The sequence below is a fragment of the Anomaloglossus baeobatrachus genome, chromosome 2 (assembly GCF_048569485.1).
Source record: "Anomaloglossus baeobatrachus isolate aAnoBae1 chromosome 2, aAnoBae1.hap1, whole genome shotgun sequence".
Classification (NCBI taxonomy): Eukaryota; Metazoa; Chordata; class Amphibia; order Anura; family Aromobatidae; genus Anomaloglossus; species Anomaloglossus baeobatrachus.
In genome coordinates this window covers 562779035-562801419 of record NC_134354.1, presented here as the reverse complement: position 1 = coordinate 562801419, position 22385 = coordinate 562779035, and the positions used below count along the sequence as shown (strand labels likewise).

General features: G+C 43.1%; 1 protein-coding gene and 1 long non-coding RNA gene across 5 annotated transcripts in view; one reads left to right on the top strand and one right to left on the bottom strand.

Annotated features, from left to right (window-relative positions):
* Nucleotides 1-22385, top strand: part of NALCN (sodium leak channel, non-selective) — a 1011261-nt gene that overhangs the window by 586349 nt on the left and 402527 nt on the right. The gene's annotated exons all lie outside the window — the stretch shown is intronic.
* On the bottom strand, nucleotides 9914-20444 carry LOC142290391 (uncharacterized). The gene is made up of 3 exons (XR_012750288.1): nucleotides 20383-20444; nucleotides 13961-14036; nucleotides 9914-9993 (listed from the first exon to the last, which is right to left on the bottom strand). It is a non-coding gene; the product is annotated as an uncharacterized LOC142290391 (long non-coding RNA).

The window sequence follows — 22385 nt, the reverse complement described above, 5'->3', positions numbered from 1 at the left end:
ATAATGGCTTAGTAACAATGAGTTTGAGTGTGCAATGCAGGCAGACGTGCTGCAAATATCTTTGCACTAGTGGGACTATACAGAAGTCCAATAGCCACGTTTAGGATGCCACTAGGTTCACTGAGTGTTTGCTAGTATAATGGCTTAGTAACTATGAGTTTGAGTGTGCAATGCAGGCAGACGTGCTGCAAATATCTTTGCACTAGTGGGACTATACAGAAGTCCAACAGCCACGTTTAGGATGCCACTAAGTTTCCTCAGTGTTTGCTAGTATAATGGCTTAGTTATAATGAGTTGGAGTGTGCAATGCAGGCAGAGGTGCTGCAAATATCTTTGCACTTGTGGGACGATACAGAAGTCCAACAGCCATGTTTAGGATGCCACTAGGTTCACTGAGTGTTTGCTAGTATAATGGCTTAGTAACAATGAGTTTGAGTGTGCAATGCAGGCAGACGTGCTGCAAATATCTTTGCACTAGTGGGACTATACAGAAGTCCAATAGCCACGTTTAGGATGCCACTAGGTTCACTGAGTGTTTGCTAGTATAATGGCTTAGTAACAATGAGTTTGAGTGTGCAATGCAGGCAGAGGTGCTGCAAATATCTTTGCACTTGTGGGACGATACAGAAGTCCAACAGCCATGTTTAGGATGCCACTAGGTTCACTGAGTGTTTGCTAGTATAATAGCTTAGTAACTATGAGTTTGAGTGTGCAATGCAGGCAGACGTGCTGCAAATATCTTTGCACTAGTGGGACTATACAGAAATCCAACAGCCACGTTTAGGATGCCACTAAGTTTCCTCAGTGTTTGCTAGTATAATGGCTTAGTAACAATGAGTTTGAGTGTGCAATGCAGGCAGACGTGCTGCAAATATCTTTGCACTAGTGGGACTATACAGAAGTCCAATAGCCACGTTTAGGATGCCACTAGGTTCACTGAGTGTTTGCTAGTATAATGGCTTAGTAACAATGAGTTTGAGTGTGCAATGCAGGCAGAGGTGCTGCAAATATCTTTGCACTTGTGGGACGATACAGAAGTCCAACAGCCACGTTTAGGATGCCACTAAGTTTCCTCAGTGTTTGCTAGTATAATGGCTTAGTAACAATGAGTTTGAGTGTGCAATGCAGGCAGAGGTGCTGCAAATATCTTTGCACTAGTTGGACTATACAGAAGTCCAATAGCCACGTTTAGGATGCCACTATGTTCACTGAGTGTTTGCTAGTATAATGGTTTAGTTATAATGAGTTGGAGTGTGCAATGCAGGCAGACGTGCTGCAAATATCTTTGCACTACTGGGACTATACAGAAGTCCAATAGCCACGTTTAGGATGACACTAGGTACACTCAGTGTTTGCTAGTATAATGGCTTAGTTATAATGAGTTGGAGTGTGCAATGCAGGCAGACGTGCTGCAAATATCTTTGCACTACTGGGACTATACAGAAGTCCAATAGCCACGTTTAGGATGCCACTAAGTTCACTCAGTGTTTGCTAGTATAATGGCTTAGTTATAATGAGTTGGAGTGTGCAGAGGACAGGAGGGTACAGTGCCAGGGTTGTGGGTCTCTGGGTAGAGGAATGGAAGCCTGCCTTTCTACCCCTCCTAATGGGGAAATGCAGCGAGGAAATCCCTGACCTTAGCTACACAGACGCTGTCATCTTGTGTAGCTGTTAAACTCTGTTTTCAGGACCTGTCACCTATGGCTCTGACCCTGCCCGTACGAGCCCTTAAAAGGACTGATAGAAAGTGCTCTCCCTAAGCTGTCTAGCGCTGTGTATGGAGCGCATACAGCAGTATCGGCGATAGGACTCAGGACGGAGCTGCGCCAGTGATGTCTGACACCAAGGACGCAGAAGAGATAATGGCGTCCGGACGGGCAGATACTCGTTTTTATAATGCAGGGACATGTGACATGGACATCCTATCACACATGCCGTTGCTTCTCTGGCTAAATGTCCACTTAGCTGTGTGTGTGTCTGGGATTGGCTGACATGCTGGCCCTCCCCACTACACGCGCGCGCTTAGGGAAGGAAGACAAGGAAAAAAAAAAAGAATGACGATCGCCATTATCCATACAGCAGTGATCTGAATGCTCTGTTCCCGCACACTATACACTGAAATTTCATAATAGTGTGAGTCACAGAGTGACTTACACTATTACAGCGGAAAGCCAGCTAGGAATTAGCTGGGTTTTTTGCTGCTAGAACCGTTCTCGAACGTATCTAGAACTATCGAGCTTTTGCAATAAAGCTTGAGTTCTAGAACAGCCCCCAAAATCACTCGAGCCGCGAACTGGAGAACCACGAACCTAGAACCGCGCTCAACTCTACTGGAGAGCATCTGTGAATGATAATTTTTAAATTTTACCACAGATTCTCAATGGGAATTAGGCATGGACTTTGAATAGGCTATTCAAACACATGACTATGATTTGATCTAAACCATTCCATTTGCTGTATATCTAGGGTAGTTGTCCAGCTGGAAGGTGAACATATGCCACAATATCAAGTATTTTCCAGCCTCTAACAAATTTTCCTTTAGGATTACCCTGTATTTAGCGCCATCCATCTTCCCATCAATTCTGACCAGTTTTTCTGTCCCTGCTCAAACAAAGCATCCCCCACAGTATGATGCTGCCATCACTATGTTTGATGGTGGGTATGGTGTTTTTGGGATGATGTTCAGTGTTAATTTTTTGCCACACATAACATTTTGCATTTAGCCTGCAAAGTTCTACTTTGGTCTTATCTGACAAGAGCACCTTCTGCCACATATTAGCTGTGTCCTCTACATGACGTTTTGCAAACAACAAAAAGGATTTATGGCTTACTTTCATGAATGGCTTTCTTCTTGCAATTTTTCCATAAAGGCTTTGTAACCCCGGTGTTCCCTGCACTTACCGGCAGCGATGCCGACATACTCACTGCATTGCTCCTCTGCCCAGCTTTTCCTTTTACTATTTATCCCGTCGCAGCTCCCAGCTCCCAGGCTCTGCGCTCTCCACGTGGGTTTCCTGGCAGTGTACACGTGCACGTCCTCTTCACTTCATAAAAGTGCAGGGCACAGACCTCATTTGTTCCCATCGTAGTGCTGGGAAGTACCAGATAAGTCCCTCATGTGTTCCCAGCCTATGGCTGGGGTGTTTCAAGTGACACCTGATGTATCCTCAGCCTATCGCTGGAGAATACCAAGTAGTTAACCCCTTCACTCCCGGGTGATTTTCAAGTTTTTGTTTTTATGTTTTCCTCCTCTGTTGAGTGCTTTGCGCCCTGCCGGCATTCACAGGAAACACACCATGCTGCCAAGTCAACCCATTGTTGCCTCGTGATGACATCATGAGGCTGCCGATGATGGCGAGGAATGGCGCAATCCCCTCCAGAGCACATTGGATTGCATTGTCAGAGTTTTACAGCGCCATCTAAGGGGTTATAAGGCATGGGTGGAGCCTCATATGCGTGCTAATCAGATCAGGACAGACACGGTCAATGGGACAGAGACGGCCAAGAACATACCAATACGTCCTTGGTCATGAAGGTGTTTAGTCACCCTCTCCTGTTGGGAGGTGCCTGTGCAATGTTTGTTCAATAGTTTGTGTGCCCTGTGACTAGAAGCTCATTGTCTGGTTCTTGAATCTGGTTTCAGATTTGGTACTCGCCCATACCTGATCCAGTTGTGATCCTTAACCCCAACCTGTCTGAGTGCTTGAACCTGCTCCAGTGTCCCGGTCCCTTCTTTACTTCCGGATCCCGTTCCATGTTCCTGGTTCCAGCCTATTTTCCTGAACCCATTCCTTATTCTTGGTTCCAGCCTAACTTTCTGATCCCATTCCAGGTTCCCAGTACCAGCCTGTTTTCCTGTAGTGGGAATCTGTTCCTATGTACTGGTACCAGCCTGTGTTTCCTGTATTTGTTCTTCTGCCCCAGTACCAGCCTTTGTTCCTGTATCTGTTCCTTTGTTCCGGTACCAACCTGTGTTCCTGTATCTGTTCCTGTGTCCCGGTGCCTGCCTGACTTCCTGTATCCATGTTCCTGAACCTGTATATGTACCTGAGCCAGTCCTGTCTGTACCAGTTTCAACCCTGCTGATTATCCTGATCCTGTCCCGGCAGTGGCACCAATTCTGTCTTGCCTGTTTCCACTAGGGTCAGCTTCTGCTGGTCAGGGGACTGCCTTGGAATGGTACCTGAGGGCTACCTGCTTGACAAATGAACCTTACTACCAGATGCTCTAGAGAAGACCAAGTAGCTGCTTTGGCACACCACTCCAGGGTTAGCCCATAATTCGTTGTCGAGTGGATCCACATCCTTGTCCCAGTTGGAACAGTCATTGCAGTCCCGAAAGTAACAGACCTGATTTGTGAAGTAAACGAATAATAGTTGTAATAGTTGTCCTGTGGATAGATTCTTCCACCTGAGCTATAGATCTCTGCAGCTTCTCCAGGGTGACCAAGGGCCTTTTGGCTGCTTCTCAATTTACTGCCAGCCTTGCTTGAGATGTCACTTTAGGTGGATTCCCATGTCCTAGTAGGTTTGCAGTTGTGTCATATTCCTTCCATTTTGTTTTATCATAGATTGAGTAGTACTCAGTGAAATGTTCAGAGCCTCTGCTATTTTTTTTAACGTAACCCTGCTTTACACTTTTCCACAGCTTTATCCTTGAACTTTGTGGTGTGGTCATTGGTTTTTATGATGCAGTTTGATCCCTAATGTTCTCAAACAAATCTCTGAGGCCTTTACAGAACAGGTGTAGTTATACTGAGAATAAATTACACACATGGACTTAGTTTATTAATTAGGTTGGTGTATCGCATAAATCCCAATAAAATACATTTAAGTTTGTGCATGTAACATGGCAAATGTAGAAAAGTTCACGATGTATAAATACATTTTCAATTCACTTTATATTTTTAAGATTGCTTTCAGTAAAAGTAGTTGAACGTTATTGGTGCTGTCTCAACTAAATATTTCCTCCTCTAAAGCAAGTCACCTCTACAATTAACTGACTGGTTCAAGTTTGCTGCTGAAACCCCCAGTGATATTAAGTGGATAGCCGAAGCAAGAATTTGTTTTAGTAGTTGGTACAGTGGAAATGTTGTAGTACCTGACACTCATTCTGATGAATAAGTGACCAAATAATATAGTTTGGCAGAGCTGGAGCCACTCATTCCTTGGAACTCTGCCTTTCAATGTTCAGATAGGACATATCAACAGATGGTGTCTATTCAGGAGGAGGACTCCCTTTAAATGCAATCTGCTGGGAGATTCACTTAAGAAATAAATAATACAGTTATTCAGAGAGTCTTGGCTTTGTGTTGCTCAGAGAAATTAACTCTGGTTATGCAAAGAAAGTGGAATATGTTGTTATGGCATTCCCTGCCCTGGTCAGTGGTCCATTCTCCTCGGTAAACCCTACCAAAAGCCCCCTCCACTCTTCACTTTTAGTAATGGTTGCACCATTCTGACAAGTACTGAAAGCTTGCACATGTGCCATGCATTCCTGTCTTGGCTCATGAATTGTACATGCCCTGCTATGAGGATTGGCCTCATTGATGTGGGTTTTCAGAATGGTGAACATGTCAAATAAGGAAACAGGCAGTGCTTACTGCAGATATCTGGATCTCTTGCTGGGACTTGAACTTCTCTCTGGCACACATCCGTATAATCAAAATAAGTTGATTTTCTTTACATTTACAATTCAAATGCATCTGCGACGATGCAGGTTTGCGCAAGTCTTACAGTCCTCTTGCCATCAATAGTTTAGTGGGCACCTCACTGATTTGTGAAAGTCATAGTGGCAGATTTAGTGATTGACTCAACTCACATCTCCACAGCAGTACAATGCTTAAAGGGAATCTGTCAGCTGGTTTTTGCTACCTCATCTGAGAGCAGCATGATTTAGGCAAGGAGACCCTGAATTCAATAATGTATCACTTAGTTTACTGAGTGCAGTGGTTCTGAGACAATCAAAGTTTTCAGATTTAGCAATGCAGCAGAGCTCAGAGAGCTGTCCCCACCCACACCAGGCTCTCTAAATACAATGTCTAGACATGAGGGGTTAATCACTGAAGGAGTAGAGTCGGACGAGTGCCCACATGCTAGCTAGTCACACCGAAGATAAGCTCCTGGTGCTAAAATAAATATTGCAAGTAAACAACACCCCAGACATTTAAAAAAGACACATCATTGAATTATGTGTGTTAACGCTTAGAGAATGCTGTTTCAGATTACAAAGCAAAAACTTGCTGATCGATTCCCTTTAACAGCTTTATATAGTTCACAAAAAAAATAAAAAAGAAAACCAAAGCACTCTTATTTGATGGCTTTTAGTTTGTCTTTTAGTGCAAACTTTCTTAATTTCCAGCCACAGGTATGAATAATTTATTTGATAAGTATTTTTCGTATCTCTCTTCTTCAATATTCTCTATTCTGAGGCCTGGCACAACTGATGCATTTTGATATGTGAGCATGGTTTCACATGTATAGTAACCACCATGTCTATCAGTTCTGAAAGGTTCACTATAAATGATAAAAAAGTAGCTGAATTTCTGGGGGAAAAAAATGGTAAACATTTATCAGAATAAATCCCACTTGACAGTATTTCACTAAGAATCACTGTAAACTGCTAAAACAAAAATCTTTTCTCTATAGTATATTATTTCATGAATCTTGAGCTAAAACATACGAAGAAAGCTTCAGTCAAAAAGCACTACAGGATATGAAAATAGTAGGCATAGCGTCATGTCAAATGTCTCCCTTTTGGGAAGATGCACATTACTATCTGGTACTGGTTTTTACAAAGGAACATTATCATTATAAGATTTCCGAAGATTTTATTCAGTTTATGCCTGGGCATTACATCTAGGTTACTCGTTTAACAACAATTTGCTATATAATTACTCCCACTCAACTGTCAGAAACGGTGGGTGGTTTAGAGCTTAACTGCCAAATTGGTTATGTCTTCATCATTTTTAGGATGTTATTTTCTTAAATACCGCCGCATTGCAATGTTTATAAGTAGTGCAGGTGGTTGGAAAATTGCTCTAAAAGCTGCAGCATTTTTAGCAGAAGAACATTTTCCTGGCACTGAATGAATTCTTCAATATTATACATTTTATTGTGGGCATTTCCAAAGTTGAAGATTTTAATTCTATGATCTTCATAAATGTTTAATTTTGTACTATTGCTATTTTTTCATTAAGCTATAAGGGTAGGTGCCCACAATGATTGTTACTCGCGTTTTTGATGCTGCTTGTTTTCGCTAGGTCAAAAACGCAGGATATTACAGTGCAAGCAAAGTGGATGGGATTACTAGAAATCTCATGTCCACAGTGATTCTTTTTCACACTGTGTAGAGTCACCTACGGTGCGTTTCTCAAAGCCGCACTTTGTCAATTTAGCTGAATGTTCAGTTTTCATTGCGGAATTTCCCCATAGACTTGAATTAGAGGTGGAAAATCTGCAGGTAAAATAACACATATGTGTTTTTAGTGTGTTTACACAGTGTAAAAACAGCAAAAAAACATATCTAAACAAAACATATCAAGTATCAATAAAGTTGGTTGAAACCGGCAGCAGAACAAAGAGGAATTTGCTCAAAACAAAAAGCACAACGTCCCAATACACAGAAACACACATATACAGACACAAAAAAATATAAAGATATACCGCAGCTAAATAGATAGACAGCTGTGAGCTGATATTATCACGCTTGGAAGGTCCACAGTTATTTAGCCCTTCCCAAACTAAAAATGCCAGCCTGAAACCACCCCAAAAGTGACACATTACATTAGATGCTCCAATTATGGCGCTTCACCTAATTTCTTCCCGATTTCCCTTTTGCGTTGAGTATCGAGTAATGGTAGTTGGGGTTGATGTGAAGTGTCAGCTGTCATTAAGCCCTGGTTGTAGTAATGGACACACCCCCATTACTAACCTAGTAAGTATAAAGAATAAACACAAAAATTCTTTATTTGAAAAAACACTCCCCCACACTTTCACTGGTTCACTATCTTATTAAAAAAAAAATATCCATGCAGATCCTTCTTAGTCCAGCTCTTAGCTGTCTTCATTACCTTTTTTAATTATCAAAAATAGAGGGAACCCCACATAGTTTTTTTAAATATTTATTAGGGTACACCCGGCTAAACACCCTTCAGTGCCACATGAAAGATACTAGAGGGTGCAAGTATATAATATGAAGAGGGGTTGTGACATTATATAGCTGCAGTATGTCTATCTTTCTAGTCCATCTAAAATATTGAATCTATCTAACTATATCTTTATATTTTTTGTGTCTCTACTGTATATGTGTGTTTGTGTGAATTGCGGCATGGGTGCTTATAGTGTTTCTTATGAGATGGTGATGGTTACAATTAATCATTATTTTATATAATCTAATAATAATAAACTTCTTTCTTTGCTTTTCACAACTTCTTGTTTGCTCTTCTGCTTGGGTTTCAACCAACTTTATTGAGACAAAGAATGCCGAAAAAACGAATTTAACAAAAAACGCGCACAGAAAACGCCACAAGTAAACTAAGGTGCGAAATTGGTGCAGAAATTCTGCAGCATCAAAAACTCGACAAGCACTGATTGTGGGAACGTACCTTAGGGCAATTTATTATTTATTTACTACCTAGCTCCTGTAAACCACTGTAACAATGGGGTTCATAAATATTCATAAGTTGCCATCTCAGAATAAGGGAATTATTGGGTGGTGGTCTGTCGTCTTTGCAAATCCCCTCTAGCGATGTATAGACGAAATACATCTGTATATGTTTAGTAAGTATAGTTGGTCTGGAAATAAGCAACATTTTTAAAAGAAGATACTGTATGAGCTCCATAACCACATACAGCCTATCCCAACCACATGGTAGTCTGTTGTACCTTGATAGCCGTATATAGAGAAGTCCTCCAATATGTATGTAATCATATTATTAAGTATTATTAAGCAGACAGGCCAGCTCATTGTAACAACTAATAAAATATAAAACATCACCGCAATGTCTGAACCGGAGTGCAGCTAATGTGTAGGTACAAAATACTAAACTGAATAAAAGAGGCTACACATAGACTATTGCACACCTGATATGTACAAGAGTAACAAACCTTATTAGTTTACTACTAGATCAAACAAAACATCCAGAGTGTATTACAAACAGTTACAATCTATGAAGGCCGACACCTTCTATATAGTGTACATGCACTGTATAATTAACTGTATAGCTAGAGCTATAATACTTATTCTGCCCTGTAGTACATATGTTAATATATTAATTGATCAGTTAATTTCCAAATCCTATATACAGTTTGTTCTCACTGCATTTATTTAAGCTTACCTCTGATAGAATTGCAGGTAGCAATGATATGCCCCTGGGGCTCTTCTGTCTGTCTATTCTATAGTGAGTTTCATCACCCCTTCTGCCTGTGTATCATGACTGCCTTGCAATTTATCTACTGTTATTATATCTTATGTCTCTATCTCTAGACTTCTTGTGTATAGTTATTTGTTCTTACCTTGTATGTATTGTTGACCATTTTTTTGTCTATTTGTATTCTATTATTAGCAGCACAGAACATTGGCTGTATGACTAGAACTTTTATGTGGGTGCATTGCCTTTTTTTGGACCCAGCGTAGGCAGGTTTGAACATGTGTTTATTAACCGGTTCAATGGTTTGGCAAATACCAAGCACACAATCAATGCAAGAGGGTAATGCAAAAAGGTGTATTTATTAAAGGATTACAAGCAAAAAGAAAGCCACTACCAAAAATGCAAAGCCAAGCCGACGTTTAGGCCTATGTTAGGCCTTTATCAAGGTTTTGCCTATAAGAAATGACAAAGATTATTTACACATCAGAAAGTGACAAATAATAACAAAATTTACATATTTACAGAGAGTATATACACATACGTTATGGACTGTGGATATAGACGGATTAAACGTCCAAAAAGCGAACCATAGGTAGGGCCTTTTGCTTTTCAAGAGCAATTTGCTAAATGGGAAGAGAGATAAATAAGTAAGCACCACAGATATAATATAAAGCAATCCGTATAGTAACTACAAGCACGCTCTGGTGTACTTGTCAACCAAAAGAATGTGCTGGTAGAACATACGGGGACACATTGTGCCTAAAAATTATGATCCATAAAAACTGGCTAGATATGGCATGGAGAAACTCAGCAAATCATGGAGTGTAATATATAGGAGACAAACATGATTACAGTGATCTTATATCAGAGGGCAGAACCAGGAGGAGGCATCGGAATAGACAATGCAGCTGCTACTATGGGTAAGTTCACACAGTGCGTTTTTCGCTGCATTTTTGCGCAGTTTTCGGGTGCGTTTTTGCTCAGAAAGCTGCATGACTTTGCTTCCCCAGCAAAGTCTATGAGTTTTAATTTTTGCTGTCTGCACACAGCGTTTTTTTTCAGCTGCGTTTTTCAATTATTCCCGCGTTTTTCACTGCGCTTTTCATCCATTGAGTGCAATGGGATGTTGAAAGACGCAATGAGAAATGCAAATAGCTGCGTTTTGGTGCGTTTCTAAGACCAAAAACGCAGCTATAAACGCAGGAGGTGGGTAGTAAAGTGACGTGTACAGGAAGAGGATTCCTTCTGTCAGTAAACACAGAAGCGTGAATCCTCCCGGTACCGTCACCGCCGCTTCCACCTCCCGTCCTGTGCATGTATGCTGCCGTGCGGCGCCATGTCTGGGCAGGAGGTGGAAGCTGCAAAATCAAAAGTGAACAGTAAAAAAAAAAAAAGTTATACTCACCTGTCTGCAGACTCCCGGTGCCATGCCCGCTCCCAGATTCTCCTCCCAGTCCCGCCGCTCAGGGTGTGTGCAGTCTCCCCGGGTACGTATGCCTGCAGGATGCAGGACCTGGCGATGGATCACCTGATGCAGTCACCTGACGCATCAGCTGATCGTAAGTCTCGGGCTGACGCCGGCGCCCAGCCGGTTATCAGCGGATGCGTCAGGAGACTTCATCCCTGATTACCGGCAGCTGCTGCAGCGATCGGACAGGATCAGACTCCCGCCCCATCGCTCCAGGAGCTGCCGGTATCAGCACATAAGTGAGTATTTTTTTTTTTTTTTTTTTTTGCACCGATGCATCAGCTGATTGTATAATCGGCTTTTATACAATCAGCTGATGTGTGATGTGATTAAGGCACTTTATCCTGACACATCATCTGATCGGTATGCCTTCCAGCAAACCGATCAGATGATATTGGATCCGGATTGGACGGCGCGGGACCCTTGACCCAGGATTACTGCGGAGGGGGGGTTCTTTATTTCAATAAAGATGGAGTCACTAATTGTGTTGTGTTTTATTTCTAATAAAAATATTTTTCTGTGTGTTGTGTTTTTTTTTATCTTTACTAGAAATTCATGGTGGCCATGTCTAATATTGGCGTGACACCATGAATTTCGGGCTTAGGGCCAGCTATACAGCTAGCCCTAACCCCATTATTACCCAGCGAGCCACCTGGCATCAGGGCAGCTGGAAGAGTTGGATACAGCGCCAGAAGATGGCGCTTCTATGAAAGCGCCATTTTCTGGGGTGGCTGCGGGACTGCAATTCACAGCGGGAGTGCCCAGAAAGCATGGGCGCCCTGCACTGTGGATTCCAATCCCCAGCTGCCTAGTTGTACCCGGCTGGACTCAAAAATTGGGCGAAGCTCATGTCATTTTTTTTTAAAAATTATTTCATGAAATTCATGAAATAAAAAAAAAAGGGCTTCCCTACATTTTTGGTTCCCAGCCAGGTACAAATAGGCAGCTGGGGGTTGGGGGCAAGCCCGTACCTGCCTGCTGTACCCGGCTAGCATACAAAAATATGGCGAAGCCCACGTCATTTTTTTGTTTGGGGGGGGCAAAGAAATCCTGCATACAGTCCTGGAAGGAGGATGCTGAGCCTTGTAGTTCAACAGCTGCTGTCTGCTCTCCTGCATACACTATTGGATGGAGGATGCTGAGCCTTGTAGTTCGACAGCTGCTGTCTGCTCTCCTGCATACACTATTGGATGGAGGATGCTGAGCCTTGTAGGTCTGCTCCCCCTGACTCTCCCTCAAGCATACAGTCCTGGATGGAGCATGCTGAGCCTTGTAGTTCTGCAGCTGCTGTCTGCTCTCCTGCATACACTATTGGATGGAGGATGCTGAGCCTTGTAGTTCTGCAGCTGTCTGCTCTTCTGCATACACTAGTGGAGAATGAAGAACACATTGAAGAAGGAAATGACATCAGACCTTTTTTTTTGTTCACTGATAAAAAACACATAAAGACGCAGTGAGCAAAAACGCAGCAAAAAACCGCACCAAATCGCGGCAAAACGCGTGCGTTTTTTTGCCGCGTTTTTTTGACGCGGGTGCGTTTTTGTGCGCTTTTTGCCGCAAACAACGCACAAAAACGCAGCGTCAAAAAAACGCAGTGTGTGAACCTAGCCTATCAGGGTATTGTAGCTCAGGTTTAAAATGAAAGTATATAGGTAAATAGAGAAGATATATGGCTTATAACATACCCAGAGTCAAGGAGACTTCAGAGGTTAGTGGAGAGGTAGAGAAAGTGCCTGTGTAAAAAACAGGATAACAATATTAAGTGACCATACACAGGGAAACCAGGGAGCTGGACGCAGATCAAAGGCTTATAGCAAGAGGTCAGTTACCTATAGGCTAGGTTCGCACACTGCATCTTTTTGACGCTGCGTTTTTGTGCGTTTTTGGCCGCTAAAAACGCACAAAAACGCACCTGCATCGAAAAAACGCATGCGTTTTTGCCGCGATTTGGTGCATTTTTGGCTGTGTTTTGCTGCGTTTTTGATATCTGCGTTTTGCTGCGTTTTTCAAATGCATTGCATGGGCGGAAAACGCAGAAAAACGCAGGAAAGAACTGACATGTCCATTTTTTTTAACTCAAAAACGCAGATAAAAAAAACAGATGTGTGCCGACAGCAAAAATGAAAACTCATAGACTTTGCTGGGGAAGCAAAGTCCTGCAGTTTTGAGGCCAAAAATGCACCCGAAAAATGCGCAAAAACGCAGCGAAAAACGCACTGTGCGCACATAGTCTAAGAGCACAGGGAATAGGGACAGGGTCCCAGAGGTGCACGCAGGAGGCGGGTGGCAATGTGGTCTATGGAGGAGTTCTTTTATAAACGCTGGAGGATGCTTCCTGGTGTGAGTCATAGATGCTAATGCACATGAGCAGGTGACGTCCATGGTGACATGGGCGTGCATCTGCGCATGCATGTGACGTCAGCGGAGGTGCGGGAACAAGTCAGTAAGGAAGTGATATGTGCGCACTATGTGCGCATGCGCGTGACATCATCGCGGGGGGCAGACTGAAAGAGGGGAAGCCCTGGATGTGCAGTGTAACGTAACTGATAACGCAGGTGCGCGCTTGCGCCCTGCGTCGTTGGGGCGGTGTACAGGAGATGTATGGTATAATGTGGGATATATGAGATAAGTAGCAGCGCGTGTTATGAGCATGCGTGGTACGTGAAAAAGGGGAAATGGACACCTAGAGTGTATGGGGGAGGGATTCAAATGTAAGAGGGAATGTATGTTACTATGGTGAGGAGGTATTGATGCTGAGTAGGGGCAATGTATAGCGATAGAGAGAGATGGGTGTGAGGTATATGGAAAAGAGCGATGACATAATCACTAATGGGGAGCTGGTTATGGAAAAGGATTAAATGGAGAGGGATGCTGAATGTATGTGTGGGGAAAAGAGAGAGGTATATGCAAGATGGAGAAAAGAAAGGGGGATGGAAATGGGAAGTGTGTGCATGTAGTTGGGGCGTGTGAGAAAAATGTATGTCACTGTGAGGCATGAGGGGTGCCAATGTTGGCATGTTTAGAGGGCCAGGATCTGGAAAGAGAGGAAGAGGAAAAAAGATGAAAAAAGGAGGGGAGGAAGGGGGGGGGGGAGGGGGGAGGGGAATAGGTTGGGATACTACCTGGTGAGAAGGTAGTGCCAATCGTGAGGAAGGTGTGAGAGTTGGGTCAGGCCAGTGAGACGGTTGGTCAGTACCTCTGAAAAAGAACAAGTTAGATTAGGACACCTGGGTATATAAAGTCAATGGGTTAATACACAACACATGAGTATAAGCACGTATGTATATGAATCAGAAGAATAAAATATAAGGATATAATTAGTAATTTGTTTCATATTCCCTGTTCAAACCTCACGGTTCAAGAGTTTGTAATGTATGGATCCAATATGCCTCACGGATTTGTACCCTGTTACCACCCCTTCTGGGTAGTGGAACATGTTCCAGTATCTGAAAATCTAAGTTGGGAGACTGAGTGTCCCCTGGTTGCAAAATGTGCTGGGATAGGGAGCACGGTCTGGCTGCAGCGTATGGTGGATTTGTGTTTACTGATGCGGTCCCGGATATGTTGGGTCGTCTCCCCAACATATCCGTGACCGCAGGGGCATTTGATTAGATAAACCACAAAGTTCGTGTCACAGGTATAGAAACCTTTGATAGGGTATTGCTTGCCAGTTCTAGGATGTGTAAAAAATTTGCCCTTGGTAACGTTGGAACATTGTACGCAATGGAGACAAGGGAATGTTCCCTTTCGTGGCGTGGCCAAAAAGCTCTGTCTATCCTTGTTTATGGATGAGCCCATGTTGGCTTGGATTAGAGTGTCTTTGATGTTACGGGGGCGTTTGTGACAGATCAGTGGTGGCTGTTGAAATTCTATGATGTCCGGGTATGCGTTGCCAAGAATTGGCCAATGTTTTTTGATAACTTGGTTAAAGGAAGGGAAGAACGGGTGATAAGTATTGACAAACGGTATCTGTGGGTTTTTGTTAGGTTCCAAGTTGCGTCTGGGGGAAGTATTGGATGCAATGTGGTGGGGATAATCCCTGGCTAGAAATCTGGTGCTCATTTCTTGATGTCGGAGTATACGAGTTGTGGGGTTGGAGACGATTCTATCCACTCTGCAATGTTGAGAAATAGGTAAGGATTTCTTGATGTGTTTTGGGTGGCAGCTGCTGTAAAGGAGAAGACTATTTTTGTCTGTGGGTTTGGAATAGATGTCGGTGGATAGGTTGTTATCAGGGTCCCTGATGATAAGGGTGTCGAGGAAGTTGATCAAATCATGGTCGTAATGAAGAGTGAATGAAATGTTGGGAGAGATGGTGTTGATATCGTTAAAGAAGTCAATGAGTGATTCTTCGTTGCCAGTCCAGATGAAGAATATATCGTCGATATATCGTTTCCAAAGGGGGATGTTATTGGAAAAGAGGGGGTGCGGGTAGATGTAATCCTCCTCGAATTTGGCCATATATATGTTAGCATAGGGGGGCGCTACGTTGGACCCCATTGCGGTCCCCTTCCGCTGCATATAGAATGTATCTTCAAAGAGAAAGAAGTTGTTCTCCAAGACCACCCTTAGGGTATCCAAACAAAATTGTTTTTTCAAACAATCAAAGTCCGTATATGTATTAAGAAACCATTGAACTGCTTTAAGACCTTCTTGGTGATCAATGCTGGTGTATAAGCTAGTCACGTCCATGGTGACAAGGAGACCAGTGTTAGTAGTATGGTTGGCGTTAGAAATGGTTTCCAGGAAGTGAGTGGTGTCTTTCAGATAAGAGAGAGTTTTAGGAATGAGAGGTGTGAGTATCCTTTCCAAGGTGCGGGCTAGTGGTGACAGAATGGAATCCGTGGAAGCAACGATAGGTCGACCGGGGGGGTAAGTAAGGGTCTTGTGGATTTTGGGGAGGGTGTAAAATACGGGTGTAACGGGATGATTGTTGATAAGAAAATCAGACAGTTTACTGTCTATTGTGGCATTATTGGTATAGAAATTGACTAGGTCATGGATGGTGGAGCGGATGGTCGCAGTGAAGTCCCGTGGGATGGGAGTGTAGGTTGTGGAATCACTGAGCTGGTTCTTGATCTCGGTCACATAATAGGATTTATCAAGGACAACAATTGCGTCACCTTTGTCAGCGGGTTTTATGACCAGGTGGGATTTGTTTTAAGTGAGATAAGGGCTCTAGATTCTTCACTCGTCATGTTGTGGCGGAGGTGCATGTGTCCGTGTCCTATGTCAGTCTTGATCTTGTCAATGTCACGTGTGACCAATGATATGTAAGTTTTTATTGGATGATAATGTCTGGGTGGTTGAAAAGTGCTCGGATTACTGAGGCCCAATCCACGCAATGTGAGAGAGGTTGCCGAGCCAGATTTCATCGTTGGGACCATGGGGTTAGTGTTGGAAGAATTCTGGGAGGTAGCAAAATGAGCTTTTAATCGAATGTTTCTAAAGAATCGATTAAGTTCCTGCTCCAAAGTGAAGGTGTTGAGTGGGGGTGTGGGACAGAAAGTGAGACCTTTCTGTAGGACTCGGGTTTCTGTGGGTGTAAGGGTTAATGAGGAAATGTTGGAGACGATATTCTCCCTACCTGGGATCGTGTGGTTATCCTGTGCGGGGGAGCCCTTTTTCTTGCCCCTCCTGGTTTGCCTCTTGTTTGTGGACCGGTGCCTAAAAAAGAAGAGGAGGGACCAGTATAACTCTGGTCGCTGTCCGAGCTGTAGGCACTTGTGTAGTTCCCTCGATGGGAGGGCCTTCGTTCTGACAGAAATGAGGAGGTGCGCCATTTGTAGACCCGATTTTTCACGTAGTCTTGGTCACGAAGGAATTTCGAACGCTTGCGGGTTTGCAAGGTCTGCTGGAAGTCTGTGATGGTCTCTTTATTCTTGGTTTTCAAAGAGAAGAAGTCAGCAGCAGGGAGGGTCTGGGACAACTGTTCCTCTATGGTTTTTATATTGGCATCAGCCGTAGCAATCTCTTTTTGCAAGTAATCCAGTGTCAGTATGATAACATCGAGAGAACACTTATTCAGGATACCCTCGAATTGATCGCAGTACGAGGGATTGTCAGCCTTAAGGGGACTCTAAGTCCTCTGGGGATACGTTGGACCCGGTGATACTCTGCAAGGGTCACTGCATGAAGTTCCAGCGACGTGTGTCGCTTTAACTCCTTCAGGTAGTCCCTGGTGCGGAGCTCCTCCGTAGGTACAGTGAGAACTTGATTAGTCGCAGATATCCCAGCTAGGACAGTCGCGGCTTGGTCGTTACTGTACGAGAGTGTTGGGAGAGAAATTAGGGGTGCTATGCAGGAGCGCCAGCATAAACAAGTAATCAAATACTGGGGGTAGAGCTGGGCTCGACCGCTGGTATAGGGGAGGTGTTTATTAACCGGTTCAAGGCCAGGGCCATTTTCCCACATTTACTTTTTTGTACATTCCTTTTCTGTAGCAATATTTTTATGCATTGGTGTTGACTTTTTTATCTTGTTTATTATTATTATTATTATTATTATTATTATTATTATTAATATTATTTGTTTATCATCTGCTTTTTTTCAATTTATTTAAGATATTATGCCTCCATCAATTCATAAGGGAAGACAAATCTTTATTATTGCTCATCTGCGCTTTCCAAGCATTCTCTCTCATAACTGACAATCCCATGATCGCTTGAACCAAAGGTAGAAGTGCTGTTACTAGAGTTGAGCGAGTACCTAACTATTCGTACTCACTATACTGTCGGGGGGCTAGCATAGGTGCAAATGAAAATAAAAAACGTTGTAGTGTATCTTATTAGAGAAAAACACTTTTTTCCTCTCTTGGACTGAGTATTCATTCTCAAAATTGTCAAATCACAGATAAAAAATGTGTTCTCATTATTTATAGGAGATTACAGTGGGTGCTTATAAAGTTCTATACTGTAACTTTAATTTCAGCAAAACTTGCAGTTCTTCCTTCTCCATATAAACTTAAAAGCACTAACTGCTATCACCTAACTCAGTAGTGGGAAAATCTGTCTTCACTAAAAATACAGTTTTCACCCATGAATTAAGAGTAAAAGATAAATTTAGGAGGAGAAAGAAGTCAATTTTCCTGATAAATTACATTTCTAAGTTGTTTATTTTCATGTGTACTATTAATTAATAAAGTAAAAACTGCAACCAAATATACATTTTGATTAAAATTTCATTTTTAAAGATTATTAGCTTTCTGACAAGAGACTGTCAGACTTTTGAAAACTAATTGGGATGACATACTGCTCTTCTGAGAGTATTGTATGCAATCACTACAGTAACTAAAGCAGAACACCTAGTTATAACGTTGTCTTAAAATAAACTGAATACCGCTTTATACCATACACTGTACCTCTGACAGATTAGATACATTTTGTTTTCACCAGTACTGAGTATTACTGCCAAAAAAAATTGCAAATTGTTTGTTCCTGGTGTGTTAAATTTGTTTCAGATGTAATGTGTTTCCATTTTTGTGTATTTTTGTGCCAAGGTGCCCAAACACTGAACAAGAGAAACACTATATAAAATGACTGAGTGCTATGTTTCCGAGGACCTTTACATGCAGCCTGATTTGTAAAGAAGTATAACAAAGCATTAGGTTATGTCTGACAACACAATCCCACTTTATAAACTGCATTGCAGGCCTACAGACTTATCAGCTTTATTTGATTGAGTAGGATTTTATTATTTACTTCTGGGCTATAGAGCTGTTCATTTCCAACCTAAGAGCCCATGATTTACACACAGAATGATGTCTGGTATCCTCAAACCAAAGTACCATTACATAGGACAATTTACCAAAGAAAAACTGACTACAAGTACTGCTTTTTATCCAGTAGACAACAGCTAATAACTGAGTAGTTGCAGGTGATTCAATGAATACAGTATTAGGGGTGCTTCACACATAGCAAGATCGCTACCGAAATCGCTGCTACGTCACGGTTTTGGTGACGCAACAGTGACCTAATTAGCGATCTCGCTGTGTGTGACACTGAGCAGCAATCTGGCCCCTGCTGCGAGATCGCTGCTCGTTACACACAGCCCTGGTTCGTTTTCTTCAAAGGTGCTCTCCCGCTGTGACTCACAGATCGCTGTGTGTGACAGCGAGAGAGCGACAAAATAAAGCGAGCAGAGAGCAGGAGCCGGCATCTGGCAGCTGCGGTAAGCTGTAACCAGGGTAAACATCGGGTAACCAAGGTGGTTACCCGATATTTACCTTAGTTACCAGCCTCCGCAGCTCTCACGCTGCCAGTGCCGGCTCCTGCTCTGTGCACATGTAGCTGCAGTACACATCAGGTAATTAACCTGATGTGTACTGTAGCTAGGAGAGCAATAAGCCAGCGCTAAGCAGTGTGCGCGGCTCCCTGCTCTCTGCACATGTAGCTGCAGTACACATCGGGTAAATTAACCCGATGTGTACTGTAGCTAGGAGAGCAGGGAGCCAGCGCTAAGCAGTGTGCGCGGCTCCCTGCTCTCTGCACATGTAGCTGCAGTACACATCGGGTTAATTAACCCGATGTGTACTGTAGCTAGGAGACCAAGGAGCCAGCGCTAAGCAGTGTGCGCGGCTCCCTGATCTCGCGGTTATGATCGCTGCTTCGGCTGCTGTGTTTGACAGCTAAGCAGCGATCATAACAGCGACTTACAAGGTCGCTGTTACGTCACAGAAAATGGTGACGTAACAGCGACCTCGTTGTCGCTGTCGCTTAGTGTGAACCAGCCCTTAGGATCTGTCTAGAAACGTTAGACAAACATCAACTGATCCCATGGATTTTAATGGGACTGGATGACCTTGATGGAGTCATATCATTGCCAAAGACAGATCTCTAGGGCAATAGGAATCAAACATATTGCATTTAAGCATAGCCAATTCCGTATTCTCACGTTTTATAGAAAGTTGTACCCCATTTTTTGTACATAACGTTTCATGTCATGCCAAACCATGTCTACGTAAGTAGGGGATGCATGTTGACCCATCCAAGTGTACATATGCAGTAATAATGTGGTTTCTTTTCAAGGGTGAACTCGCATGTGACAGATTTGTTGCCAAAAATTTCTTTCATATATCTGATTGTGGTTGCTTTGGCAACCATCTCAGACTCCTGCAAACACCACTCATTTCATTTCTATGTTTACAAATGCAAAAGATATATGAAAAACAGATTAGAAAAAAACCTTTATCCTGCATATGACATAAGATATTGTAAAATTCCTATCCCCGCCTGTTTAATTCCCCACCAGAGTATGCTTACAATCGACAGTATTGTCAATATTCACTGCACATTAATTATGTATCCGGTGTTTGCCTGCGTATATCAGGTCACAGCTTCAGCAATGTAACCACACACTGGTGATTCAAAGGATTTTTATGACTTCTTTTTATGTTAAGCCATCAGGAGTTAAACATTAAGTTGTTTTTTTAAATGCCTTAAGAGCCTCATTATGCTCTGCTAAATTAAAGGGGTTTCTGGTTTCAGAAATCTGATAATCTCAGGATGCAGTTTGTATTAAAAAAAACAAACTGTTCTTTACTTACCCTCCTTAGGTTCACTGCTGAGACTCCGATGCTGCTCTTTGTGTCTGCAGCCCCGAAGTTATGTTGACAGTGCTGCAGCCAATCAGTGAGCTCATGCTGTTAATCTACTGAGCTCAGTTATTGCCTGCTGTGCTGTCAACATGAAGTCAGCACTGCATACAATAAAAGACATGGAGAGCTAATCTCAGCAGCGATCTCAGTAGCTATCTCGCTGTGTGTGAAGTACCCCTAAAGCAAGATTTTCAGTGATAAGCCTATAGAAGTCTTATCAAAGTCTACAGAGAATGGTGGGAGGAATTTGAGACAGAGAAAGAAAATTGCTCAAAAGTGCAGAAAACAAACCATAAAATAGTTAGAAGTAGTGTTTACCACTGAGCAGCTTATGTACCCTTAGGGGTACTTCACACACAGCGAGATCGCTACTGAGATCGCTGCTGAGTCACGTTTTTTGTGACCTCATTAGCGATCTCGCTGTGTGTGACACTGAGCAGCGATCTGGCCCCTGCTGTGAGATCGCTGCTCGTTACACACAGCCCTGATTAGTTTTTTTATTGTTGCTCTCCCGCTGATAAGCACACATCGCTGTGTGTGACAGCGAGAGAGCAATAATCCTGAATGTGCAGGGAGCAGGAGCCGGCGTCTGACAGCCTGCGGTAAGCTGTAACTAAGGTACACATCGGGTAACCAAGGTGGTTACCCGATATTTACCTTCGTTACCAGCCTCCGCAGCTCTCACGCTGCCAGTGCCGGCTCCTGCTCCCTGCACACGCTAAGTTAAGCGGTGTGAGCTGGTAACTAAGGTAAACATCGGGTAACCATACCCGATGTTTACCTTAGTTACCAGTGTCCGCAGCTTCCAGACGCCGGCTCCGTGCAAGCGCAGCGTCGCTTGCACGTCGCTGCTGGCTGGGGGCTGGTCACTGGTCGCTGGTCGCTGGTGAGATCTGCCTGTTTGACAGCTCACCAGCGACCATGTAGCGATGCAGCAGCGATCCTGACCAGGCCAGATCGCTGGTCGGATCGCTGCTACATTGCTAAAGTGTGAAGGTACCCTTTAATATCACTGTCACTTTTGACAATGGTATCTAGACATTTACTTGATTTATTTACTCTTCCAGACCACAAGTACATACACCCCTCCGTGATCGCGTCCTGTACACGGGGCCACCGCCGATTCTGTCAGCGTTTTACAGCAGTTGAATGCTTTGCTGCACCGACGCTGTCGTAAAGCATTCAACTGCAGTAAAGACATGACGGCAGACAGCAGCTCTGTGCATTGGACGCTATCACGGAGGGGTCTACAAGGAGCAGCTGAGACACCGCGGGAATGAAGTAGATGTGAGAATATGACAAAAAAATTTTGTGTAAGTATAAGCCGAAGGGGGCATTTTCAGCTTAAAAATATTGGATGAAAAACTCGGCTTATACTCGAGTATATACGGTATATACTTTTACCATGTCAGGAACTTCATATTTACATACCACCTGCATCATGATTTTTCAGCATTAACTTAGTTTTCTGCATCAGATATGCCTCAGATCAATCCTGGAAAGAAATTTACACAATACTCTCAAACTTATATAAACCTACTCATGGTAAATGTATATAATCAATCTGCAATCTTTGAAATAGGTAAAGCTAGCAAGTGGTGTGTTTGTGCGGGAATTTTACAGTTTTTCCCACATTGTATTAGGCACCCATCTTACAAAACTGGATGAGTCTGGCCACCTGGGTACTGAACCCTGGTGCCATCCGTACTTTGTCCACCAAAGCACACACTTTTAACTGTCATTGTCAGATGTGTTAGTCTATGGGTTACCTGGTCCAACATTGAGTGAGCTTGTAGCAGAAAAAGCTTACCACCCTTTATCCACAGACCTCCCTCAGTCAGATAGGCTCCCTGCATCTCAAACTTTGTTCCCTGTTGGACCACTTGTTCCTGTAGGGATTTAGGAACATCAGAAGTGACAGGTGTCACTGAGGTCCTGGTCAGCATTGGTAA